At 38.1% G+C, this 12,157-nt stretch overlaps 1 pseudogene; it reads left to right on the forward strand.

Annotated features, from left to right (window-relative positions):
- Positions 1-12,157, forward strand: part of LOC125097272 (carboxypeptidase A6-like) — a 268,721-nt pseudogene that overhangs the window by 141,282 nt on the left and 115,282 nt on the right.

Raw genomic sequence — 12,157 nt, forward strand, 5'->3', positions numbered from 1 at the left:
TTATGATGTTTTCAAGAAACTCATCTGTTAAAAAAAAAAAAAAGAAAGAAAAGAAAAACACATAGCAAAGACCTAGGTAAAACTGTCCCAGCCAATCATTTGGCAAAAAAGCAATTTAAACAGCATTAAATGAGCTATAGAAGTATTTTTCTAGAGATTTTTTAGGATAAAAGTTTTAGTCCATCCAGAAGATACACTAGTTATGAACTTATATATATCTACAAATCATCAAAATATGTGAATTAAGAGTTTTTAAATTAAACTGACAAATCCCAAATCACAAACGGTATATTAAAATTCTGTAAAAAATTGTCAAATTTGGGTGCCTGGGTGGCTCAGTAGGCCTCTGCCTTCGACTCAGTTCATGATCTCGGTCCTGGGATCAAGGACCGCATCGGGCTCTCTGCTCAGCAGGGAGCCTTCTTCCCCTCTCTGTCTCTGCCTGCCTCTCTGCCTACTTGTCACCTCTCTCTCTAATAAATAAAATCTTTAAAAAATAAAAATAAAAAATTTTCAAATTTGACAATAAGGATAGAAGATCTAAATAGTATAATTAAACATACTAAAAGGAATGTGTAGAATTTAACATTCCTCAAAATAACTCTTCACTACGGAGAAACTAAAAGTGACAATTATCCCATTTGCAATTGCATCAAAAATAATAAAATGCCTATAAATCCATTTAACCAAGGAGGTGATAGGTATATATAGAAAACTATAAGACATTAATGAAAGAATTTGAATAAGACACAAATAAGTGGAAAGATATTCCATGTTGATGGATTGGAAGGTTTAATATTGTCAAAATTGTCCATACCTCCCAATGCCAGCTACAGATACAGTGCAATCCCTATCAAAATACCAATGGCATTTTTCACAGAAATAGAATAAAAAAATCTAAACATTGTATTAACTGAGACCGCAAAGAGCTAAAGTAATTTCAAGAAATAAGAACAGGGATGCCTGGGTGGCTCAGTTGGTTAAGCAGCTGCCTTCGGCTCAGGTCATGATCCCAGCATAGTGGGATGGAGTCCCACATCGGGCTCCTTGTTCTGTGGGGAGCCTGCTTCTCCCTCTGCCTCTGCCTGCCACTCTGTCTGCCTGTGCTTGCTCGCTCGCTCTCTCTGACAAATAAATAAATAAAATCTTTAAAAAAAAAGAACAAAGCTGGAGGCATCAGACTCCCTGATTTCAAAGTGTACCACAAAGCTGTAGTAATCAAAACATCATGGTATTGGCATAAAAACAGACACCTACATCAAAGGGACAAAATAGAGCACCCGGAAATAACCTATATATATATGTCAATCAATAATAAGAAAATAACCAAGAATATACAATGGGGAAAGGGTCATGTCTTCCATAAATAGTGTAAGGAAAATTGGACAGCCATATGCAAAAGAATAAAACTGGACCATTACCTTACACTATACATGAAAATTAACTCAAATGAATTAAAGATGTAAATGTAGGTCCTGAAATCCTAAGACTCCTGAAAGGAAACAGACAGTAAGACTTTTGTCATAGATCTTGCTGATGAATTTTTAAATCTGATCCCAAAAGCAAAAACAAATGGGGGTCACATCAAATGGAGCTTCTGCACAGTATAAAGAAAATCATCAACAAAATGAAAAGCCAACCTACCAAGTGGGAGAAATATATTTGCAAACCACCTGTCCCATGAGTAGCTAGTATGCAAACCATAAAAAATTTATACATTTCAGTGGCCAAACACTAAAAATGGGCAGAAAATCTAGATACATTTTCCAAAGGAGATATACAGATAGCCAACAAGCACATGAAAAGTGCTTAACATCATTATTCATCAGGGCAATGCAAATCAAAACCAAAATGATATTTTACCCCCTTTCTGTTAGAATGACTTTTTATCAAAAAGGGTTGGCAAGGATGTGGAAAAAAGGAAGCCCTTGCGTGCTGTTTGGGGAGTATAAATTGATACAAGCGCTATGGGAAATAGTATGGAGGTTCTTCTAAAAAGTATAGCTACCATATGATCCAGCAATTCCACTTCTGAGTGTTTATCAAGAGAAAAAACACTAACTCAAAAAGATATCTGCATGCCATGATTACTGCAGCATTATTTATATGCAATAACCAAGATATTGAAACAACCCAGAGACCATCAATGAATGAATGGATGATCTTGCTATTTGTGATGAGAATGAAGTCTGAGGGCTTTGTATTAAGTGAAATAAGTCATAGAAAGACAAACACTTTAATCTTACTCATATATAAAGCCTTAAAAAAAAAAACTTACAGAGAACAGATTGGTGGCTATCAGAGACAAGGGATGGGTGTGGGAGAAATGGGTGACATTTTTTTAAGTAAGTTGAATTACAAAAGCCTGAAATCACCTGATTTCAAATCACTAGATCTGAATATCAATAAAAATATTCCCTATTAAAACATGAGTAACAGGGGCACCTGGGTGGCTCAGTTGTTAAGCATCTGCCTTTGGCTCAGGTCATGATCCCAGGGTCCTGCGATCAAGCCCCACATTGGGCTCCCTGCTCTACAGGAAGCCTGCTTCTCCCTCTCCCACTCCCTCTGCTTGTGCTCTCTCTCTGTCAAACTAATAAATAAAATTGTAAGAAAAAAGTTTAAAAAAAGACATGAGTAACAAAGTAGATCTAAAGAAAGAAGTACATAATTCATAAAGATAGAATTAGAAATTATGATAAACACACACACAAATATAACATCAATAAAAGCAGTGAGGTTTTTAAAATTTTTTATTTCCCTGATGCCGAGTGATGTGGAGCACTTTTTCATGTGTCATCAAAAGAAATGAAATCTTGCCATTTGCAACAACGTGGATGGAACTAGAGGGTATCATGCTTAGCGAAATAAGTCAATTGGAGAAAGACAACTATCATATGATCTCCCTGATATAAGGGAGAGGAGATGCAAAATGGGGGGTAAAGGGGGTAGGAGAAGAGTAAATGAAACAAGATGGAATTGGGAGGGAGACAAACCATAAGTGACTCTTGATCTCACAAAACAAACTGAGGGTTGATGGGGAGAGGGGGCTTGGGAGAGGGCGGTGGGGTTATAGACATTGGGGAGGGTATGTGCTATGGTGAGTGCTGTGAAGTGTGTAAACCTGGCGATTCACAGACCTGTACCCCTGGGGATAAAAATATATGTTTATAAAAAATAAAATTTATAAAAAAAATTTTTTTTAAATTTCTTTTCAGTGTACCAGTGTACCAGAATTCATTGTTTATGCACCACACCCAGTGCTCCATGCAATACGTGCCCTCCACCATGCAATAATACCCACCACCAGGCTCACCCAACTTCCCCGCCCCCCCCCCCCCCCCCCCCCGCTTCAAAACCCTCAGATTGTTTTTCAGAGTCCATAGTCTCTCATGGTTCATCTCCCCCTTCCAATTTCCCCCAACTCCCTTCTCGCCATCTCCCCATGTCCTCTGTGTTATTTCTTATGCTCCGCAAATAAATGAAACCATATGATAATTGACTCTTTCTGCTTGACTTATTTCACTCAGCCTAATCTTGTCCAGTCCTGTCCATGTTGATACAAAAGTTGGGTATTCATTCTTTCTGATGGAGGCATAATACTCCATAGTGTGTATATGGACCACATCTTCCTTATCCATTCGTCTGCTGAAGGGCATCTTGGTTCTTTCCACAGTTTGGCGACCATGGCCATTGCTAAAAGCAATGAATTTTAAAAATCAAAAAAGTCATTGGAAAGTCTGAATAAAGAATTTATATTTAAAATCACAAATAACATTAGGGCATAAAAGGGGGGCAAAGATACAAATAAAGGTAAGATGTTTTAAATTGTAAGACATTTTGGGGCACCTGGTGGCTCAGTGGTTAAGCCTCTGCCTTCAGCTTGGGTCATGATCTCAGGGTCCTGGGATCGAGTTCCACATCAGGCTCTCTGCTCTGCAGGGAGCCTGCTTCCTCCTCTCTCTCTCTGCTTGCTTCTCTGCCCACTTGTGATCTCTCTCTGTCAAATAAATAAAATCTTAAAAAAAAATAAATTGTAAGACATTTCAATTGTTATAATTTATGTAAAAAAAATGGATGGTTTTCCAGGAAGTGTAAATTACCAAAATTAGCCCCAAAAGCCTGGAAGAAAACTGAATAGAGCACAAAGTAATTTAGAAGGTAGATATCTAACCCCCAACTGCAAGAAAAAGTGAAGAGTTCATCCCACCTTGAACAATTTTATCAATATAGTCTACAAAACAATCAGGGACATAGTTTCTGTGTCATTCAATTTGTTGAGGCATATTACAAAGGGGGGAAATTTCAAATTCCACGAAGATAGCTTAATGCAGATATCAAAATCAAACAAGGGTGATTCAAAAAACATTTTTTGGTTTATAAAAAGTTTATTTTTTAAAATGTCTCTCTTATGAATATAGGCATAAGCTCCAAAATAAGACATTGGCAAATGGAAATCCAGCCATTTATTTTAAAAAGTGTTTTAAAAGTTAACATGTTAAGTAAAAAATAAAAGCAAATTAGTATTACAAAATGCTGTGAAACCATCGTGTGAGTGTGCACATGTGTAAATGCAAAAGAGTCAGGAATGGGTCACAAAAAATAAACAATGGCCACTAGAGGACAATGGGAGGTTTGGTGTGAAAGAGAACTGGGAGGGGAACTTTATTTTGTATCTGCAGTAATATTTTCATATTTGTTGTGGGTGAACTGTGGTTCAACTGTGGGTGAACTGCTAGAGTTCTATAATTTACAAAGAAATTTAGAGTTTAATAATGGGATCAAATAGTAAAAGTTCGTGCCAAGACCCAGAAGGCAAAATCTGGAGGTTCAGATCTTTGTCTTTCCAAAGAAGTCTGAGGACTCTCCAGTTGCCCATAAAACACATTCTTCCGTAGGTGTTGCAGTCAAGACATAGCAATAAATATGGCAGGCATCAGCTTTGAGCAGCATAGTCTTAGAACTTTAAAACGCGAAGGCAAGGGGTGCCTGGGTGGCTCAGTGGGTTGGGCCGCTGCCTTCAGCTCAGGTCATGATCCCAGGTCCTGGGTTCGAGCCCCGCATTGGGCTTTCTGCTCAGCGGGGAGCCTGCTTCCTCCTCTCTCTCTGCCTGCCTCTCTGCTTACTTGTGATTTCTCTCTGTCAAATAAATAAATAAAATCTTTAAAAAAAAAAAAAACGCGAAGGCAACAGTTAGTTTATTGCTCACTCCTTTGATGAGGAAACTGAAGCCCAGACAGATTGTAAAAGGTTAGAGAAGGCGCTCTCTTGCCAAATACTCTTCTCTGGGTGCATATGTTCTCCTTATGCATTTAACAATACTCTTTAAATTGAGTAAACGTCATTCATGTGGTTGCTACTATGCATTGGGATCAGTAATCAACCTGCAACCTGGTGCTGCTATTATAGCAACATAACCTTAATTGTCCTGTAAGGCAAGAGGATAAAATTTAAGTGTATCATGAGTGAATACAGAATTACTGGGTGATTAGTTATCTGGAATATTCTTCATTTATATAACATCCTTAAATGATTTAAAATATCTATGCTCCCTATGAAAATGTTACATAGGTTCCCATAGAAATATCTGATTTACAAAAACATACACATATGAGCAGCTGCTTGCCGTTAGCTCTCTAAACTTAACCCCTATGCAGATCTTTGATTCTCTCAACTTAATCCCAAAGGGTAGCCAAAGGGCCTTAAATTGATGTTGCCACCTAGCGCTTGAAAAAAACGCATAATTTATTAGGAACGCCTCTTGCTGAAACCTTCCTGTTCATAGTACTGAATTACTGTTCGCCACTTAAAAACAAAACAAAACAAACAAACAAAAAAAACCTAGCCATCACCTCTAGGGAGAGCAAGCTTTCTGTTTGATAGAACAAATGGGGCATTTGGACGGTATTTGGTTTTGCGTGCTGAATAGGGGGCTCTTCTTGGTTTTGGTTACTGGTTAGTCTAATAAAATTTATGGATTTACAAAATACATTACATGGGTTTTCCTAAATAACTTCCCTTATTCTCTGCTCTCTGATAAGGAATCAAACATTAATAAACACATTTCTCAAGTCACACCTGAGAGTTTCTACAAGTTGTGATGACGTGAACTTTTTGTGATAAAAGTAACAAACATGGGCTTGAGTAATCACTTTCAGAGGTGAATTATCCTAGGCATGGTCACCTTTTATCGTATACTCACAGAAGAGGAACTAATTGCCAGGTTGAATTATCCATCATTTAAAAAAAAAAAAAAGATCTTCCTTTGAAACAGCTACAGATTGTATTCTTTGCACTCTTGAGTTGCTGATAGGGTCCCAGATGGAGGTTTTTCCAGCAAGCTGTCAAGTGATCCATCCCTCAGAAACAACCGTATCAACCAGTGGAGTTGCCTTTCTCTGCCAGGAATTATATTGGGTCAGGTGGGAGAGGCCAGGATATGATGAATCCAGGAAAAACAAAGGATAGAGAACTGTGTACCAGAAATGAGAAAGAAAAAATGTAAATCACATTTAGATTCTAAAGGTCATATTTGGAGTTCTTTCACAGTGACTTGATGATTTGCCACTTGCCACTACTTTCTTTTATTCTTTCTGGAAAAATAGACTTCATGGCATTGATGCTGAGGGGTGCTTTTGTGTGATTTTGAAGAAACTAAAATGACCTGTTAGGATAGTAGTGCCTGAAGCATACTAAATTATCAACAAGCCAAGGACCTTTAAATGCATAGGTAAAGAAGATAAAACAGGATCATTTGAAATAACAAAGCTGAGTTGATTGGAAATGAATGCATGGACTTAACCAATAATTTACAACAAATCTGGAAGTCTCCCTTGGGATTCAATGACTTTCATATTAATCTTACCTAGCCTTGGACACTGCTATTCATCTAAGTAGTAAAACCATGGAAAAGTATGCATATTCCATTCTTACTCCAGTATACCTTTGAGGTTGAAGAGATAAGTTGTGGATGAACTGCTAGAGTTTTTGTGGGTGCTCTGTGTATGTGTGTTTCTGTGTGTAGTATTAATAATCTATTTTATCTTCAGTCATTGTAAAATGCTGTAGAGGGTTATGAAAAATATCCCTGTTCCACTCTATTTAGTACGGGGAACTCTTACATTTCCTCTAGAAACCAATTATCCTCAGTGATCTCCTTTATACCAATCTATTAATAAATACTTAGTAACTACACTCTATGCAAAACACATTAAGATATTAATCCTACACTCTATGCAAAACACATTGAACCACCTTTGCTTATTATGTACTAGAGCTTGCTTTCCAACCTGTCCTCATCATGACATAACTACAAATAATAACTGCTTTCTAACACACCTTTGGGGAAAGTCACCACTATAGAGAACTCTCTGGCAGATAGCACGACTCATCCAGTCTTCTTAAACAATCCAAGATCTTTACTGAAATAAATTTTAGAGTATTCAGATATAATTTCAGCTGTGGTACAATTTTAAGCAGTAAAGAAATTTAAATTTTTATCACTTAAAAATTTTTATAGCCATTGATATCTTGTGGGACACATGAAACTGTTGGTGGCCCTCCAGTCTGGCCCCATGTGCACTTGGGAAGCTCTGTACTACAGAAATAAGATGGCCAATAGAGATGAGCTTATCTTTACTGTTCTCAGTGTATGAAGAATCTGAACCAGTACTTTTCCATAGTATATAGATTTCATATGGTCTCTTATTGAAAGTCACATTCCTTTTCAGCACTATTTTTTTTGTTTGTTTTGTTTTTTTGAAGATTTTATTCATTTATTTGAGAGACAGAGAGAGAACATGAGAGGGGAGACGATCAGAGGGAGAAGCCTGGGAACCCAATGTGGGACTCGATCCCAGGACTTTGGGATCATGACCCGAGCTGGAGGCAGTCGCCCAACCAAATGAGCCACCCAGGCGCCTCTTCATCATTAAGTTTTTAAAAAGAGTGTGTTAACTCCTATCATGAGAAATTTCTTATTTGGTATCTGCTCTCAGCTATTCATAAAAGTCCTTGTCCCTGTTACCATTGTTCCTGTGTTTTTGTCCTTTCTCTGCTTAAGTTTGTATATTTAATCTTTAAAAACTGATGGAAAAGCCAATAATCTTAAGGCAGGGAAAAAAAGACCAATGTGGGGCTCCTGGGTGGCTCAGTCAGTTAAGCCTCCGACTCTTGATTTCAGCTCAGGTCATGATCTCGGGATCATGAGATCAGGCTCCATGATCAACAGGAAGTCTGCTTGAGATACTCTCCCTCTCCCTACTCCCTTCCCCCTTTCTCTCTCTCTCAAATAAATAAATGAATCTTATAAAACAACAACAAAAATGTGAGCGGAGAATAAAAATAACTGGTTAAAATACCTGGTGGTTCAAGTATTGCTGGTATTGGTTCAGCCCATTGTTATGCTATTACTCTTCCTAACTGCAAAGTTAGTTTTTTAAAAGGTAAGCATATAAAGCTAATTAAATCCTTCCTTTTGAAAGCTAAATAACACCATTTTTTTCCCCTGTCTTACAGTGATAATGTGATTAGACTTACTCCCAATACAGAAGAAGAAGCAAATGCACTCAAGAAAATATACCACCAACTTAAGGTAAGGAGCCTCCACTTACTTATCCCTTATGCCTATAGTGTGTTTACAGGGCTTTGCTGATGGGAGTTGAAAAAGTGGAATTAATTAGCCAAGGGGGGAAAATGCTAAGCGAGAACTTGAAAGAGCTTTTAAAAGATAAGTTAAAGTTACTCAAAAGATGATGTATCTTACCCATTATCCATTATGACTTCATTTATTTTTTTATCTCCCTTAGTAGCATGTAAGCTTCATGAGAGAGCTTTTCGTACACTTCTCGCATTACTGTGATGGCAGTGTCAGGAATATCCTACAAGTTCAGTAAATGTTTTTTCCTGTTTTTAATGAATGAGTGAATTTCATTTACAATTTTCCAGAATTCACTTTTTCTTCTTAAAATTTTCCTGATGATCATCTATACTTCCATTCTAATTAAATTCCAGCAGAAGTGAATTGAGGAAAAGAAAAGAAATTCAAGTTAATTAATTTTCTTATGTTTCAGTGGGTCTGATAACAAAATTCTGTTGGCAGAGGTTGAAGGGCTCTGATTATTCAATCAATGGATTTTAGAGATAGAGAATTTCTTATCTCCCTAATACTGCATCTACTTGAGTGTTAGCTTTAGCTAGAAACTTATGATGAAAGGTGTAGTGATGGGCTCTTTTCTAGGCCTACAAAGAACAGAGGCAGGGCCATAAAATATGGGGTGGTTTAGCTTCTTTTTAATGGCTAGCAAAACATTACCAAGAAGGCCTCCTTAAACTCCAAAATGAGATAGAAAAACATGTGTCCTAAATGTCTGTTGGACAGTCCTACCTAGAGAAGATATTAGGTGGAAAAGAGAGGAGAGATAGTCTTAGTGGCTTCTGGAGATATTTGTAATGATCAGATTTTTGGTCTTTTATTGTTGGCTTGATTTTTCTCTTTGACATCTTTCCTTCAAATATTGAATGTACTTCTAAATGAAGTATGGAACTTGGAATTTATTCATTTCCTTTCTTTGTCCTCATTCCTAGCTTTTACACATGCCATAGACATTGTCCAATTTAAGCTTGTATCTCTATACAAGGGCCCAAAGTGAAAATGCAGGAGGACCTCACCCCAAATCGTGATTGTATCTGGTACCAGAGAGGCTGCTCACCAGACACTTCCTAAACCTCTTCTTCTCAAAGGAATCTCTGCTTCAGGATACTGACATGAACTTTCCTATGATCATTAACCCCAGCATAGTCTTTTCAGCAGCAATATCTGAAACTATCTATACAGCCCATCAGGGACTCAACATTTGCAAAGAAACAAAGCAGTTTTCAGGTAGAAGCTCCCATCTCCATTAAAATTGTTTTTTAGATACAGCATTGGAAAAAATAAAATAGCTACTTTATACCATGAAGTCCAGTATCTCAGGAAACAAATATGCTTAACCAAGTATTGGGGAAAAAATATTCGTGAAAGAATGCCCCCCCAAAACACACACACATTTGTAAACATATGTACATGGTCATAAAACATATGTACAAAGTCATAAAAATGAAACAGCATAGTTCTATATGTGATAACTACTCATCATTAGCAAAAGTAATAAAATTTCATCAGTGAAGACTGGGAGGGTTACTTAAAAACTCTTGTAAATCATAGTAGATGGAACAAAAATGACATTGAGCATAGAAAGGACTGTGGACACTGAGGAGAACACATCATATTGTGCCCTTTTCTGTACACACTTCTGTATACACTTATACACTGTATACACTTAAAAATCCTGCATATTTTCATTTAGTTCTTCAGGAAAGTTAGTAATCTGAGGGGAGGAAGTGGTTTGGATGTGAAGGAGTTTAGAGGACAACTACGAGAAGGCAAGAAAGGGGACTGATGAGGAAGAGGGGAGAAGAGTGAAGGGAAGCAAGGGGGTTAGTATCAGAATGTTGACAATGTTCTAGTGGTTTCACACCACTCTGAGTCACTCTGAGTGCTTCCTATAAATTGTTTCTTTTTAACAACTCTATGAGGTGGGTACAGTTATTGCTGTTTTACAGCTGAAGAAATTAAGAGAAACAGAATTTAAGTAACTTGCCCTTGGTCACAGTGTGGCATTGGAGCACACATTGGAGACAGCTCCAAACCCTCTAGAAGCCACATGAAGTCTGCCTTCTGCCTCCAGTCTGTTTATTCTGATCATTCTCCCAATGGAGAGGAAAAAGGTCAAGTTTGCTGGGCAGTGGAGCCTAGACTCCATGTGTACATTGTCATGTTCTCATTTACTTTGTTCCTTGAGTCACCAATATCACCTCCAGGTTCCAAGATTTGCAAGACTCACAGTTCAACCGAAAATCCTTTTCACAGTTTTGATTTATAATGCCAAGCAGATACAAAGCAAAACAAGCAATGAGAAAAACCAATGGCATGAAGTCCAGGAGAAACCAGGCACAGGCTTCCAAGAACTGTTTTCCTGTGGAATTACCACAGGATGGTCCCAACAAGGATCATGATAACACCAAGGAAGCTCATTATAGACTTAGTGCCCAGGGTTTTTGTTGGGGCCTAGTCATGTAGGCCCCCTCTGCCAAGCACATACTAAAATTCCAGATTGTCCAGGGGAAAGCATGAGCTATCTTGTTTGCACAGTTTAGGTGTGGAGTGGAACCACCCTTCTCAGATTTCAGGAAGGATCCTCTCACGCTAAGTTTTCAGATGCCAGCTAATGGCCACACTTGCAAGTAGGGCTTTCTAAGAACAGGAGTTTCAGGCCTGCTATGTTAATTTTTCTGCACGTTTCTTCATTTCTTTTTACCAAAGAAATAGTGTTATTGGGTTGAAATTTGAAGCACTGAGCTTAAATACATTTCTGTCTAAAAGCATCATGTTAACTGGATGTCATTTTAAATTCAAATGATTTCATCGAGTGATCCACATGTACCACTGAAAGCAGCGATTCTGGCCAGGCATAGAAAGCAGCCTGCAGAGAAGAAAGAACATGACAGAATTCTAAGATGGTGCCAAAATTTCTGCCCCCTGGTGTATACATCCTGCATAATCTGTCTTCGAGTCTGGCCAGGGCCTATGAATATGATAGAATAGTCATTTCCTTGATAGATTACATTATGTGACAGAAGGGAGATAACCTGGGATGGGCCTCACCTGATCAGATGAGCCATTTAAAAAGAGAGCATTGGGTTGCCTGGGTAGGTCAGTGGGTTAAGCCTCTGCCTTTGGCTCAGGTCATGATCTCAGGTTCCTGGGATTGAGCCCCGCATCAGGCTCTCTGCTCAGCAGGGAGCCTGCTTCCCCCTCTTCCTTGCTGCCTGCCTCTCTGACTACTTGTGATTTCTGTCAAATAAATAAAATCCTAAAAAAACAAAAAACAAAACAAAACAACAACAACAAAAAAAAACAGAGCATTTCCGGGTTGCCTGAGTGGCCTAGTCAGTCAAGCGTCTGACTCTTGATTTTGGCTCAGGTCATGATTTCCAGGGTCATGAGATCTAACCCTGCACTGGGCTCCACACTCAGCAGGGAGTCTGCTTGGGATTCCCACTCCCTTCGTTCCTTCTCTCTTTCTCTGCAATAAATAAATCTTAAAAAAAAAAGTAT

This window comes from Lutra lutra, chromosome 4 (genome assembly GCF_902655055.1).
Source record: "Lutra lutra chromosome 4, mLutLut1.2, whole genome shotgun sequence".
Taxonomy (NCBI): domain Eukaryota; kingdom Metazoa; phylum Chordata; class Mammalia; order Carnivora; family Mustelidae; genus Lutra; species Lutra lutra.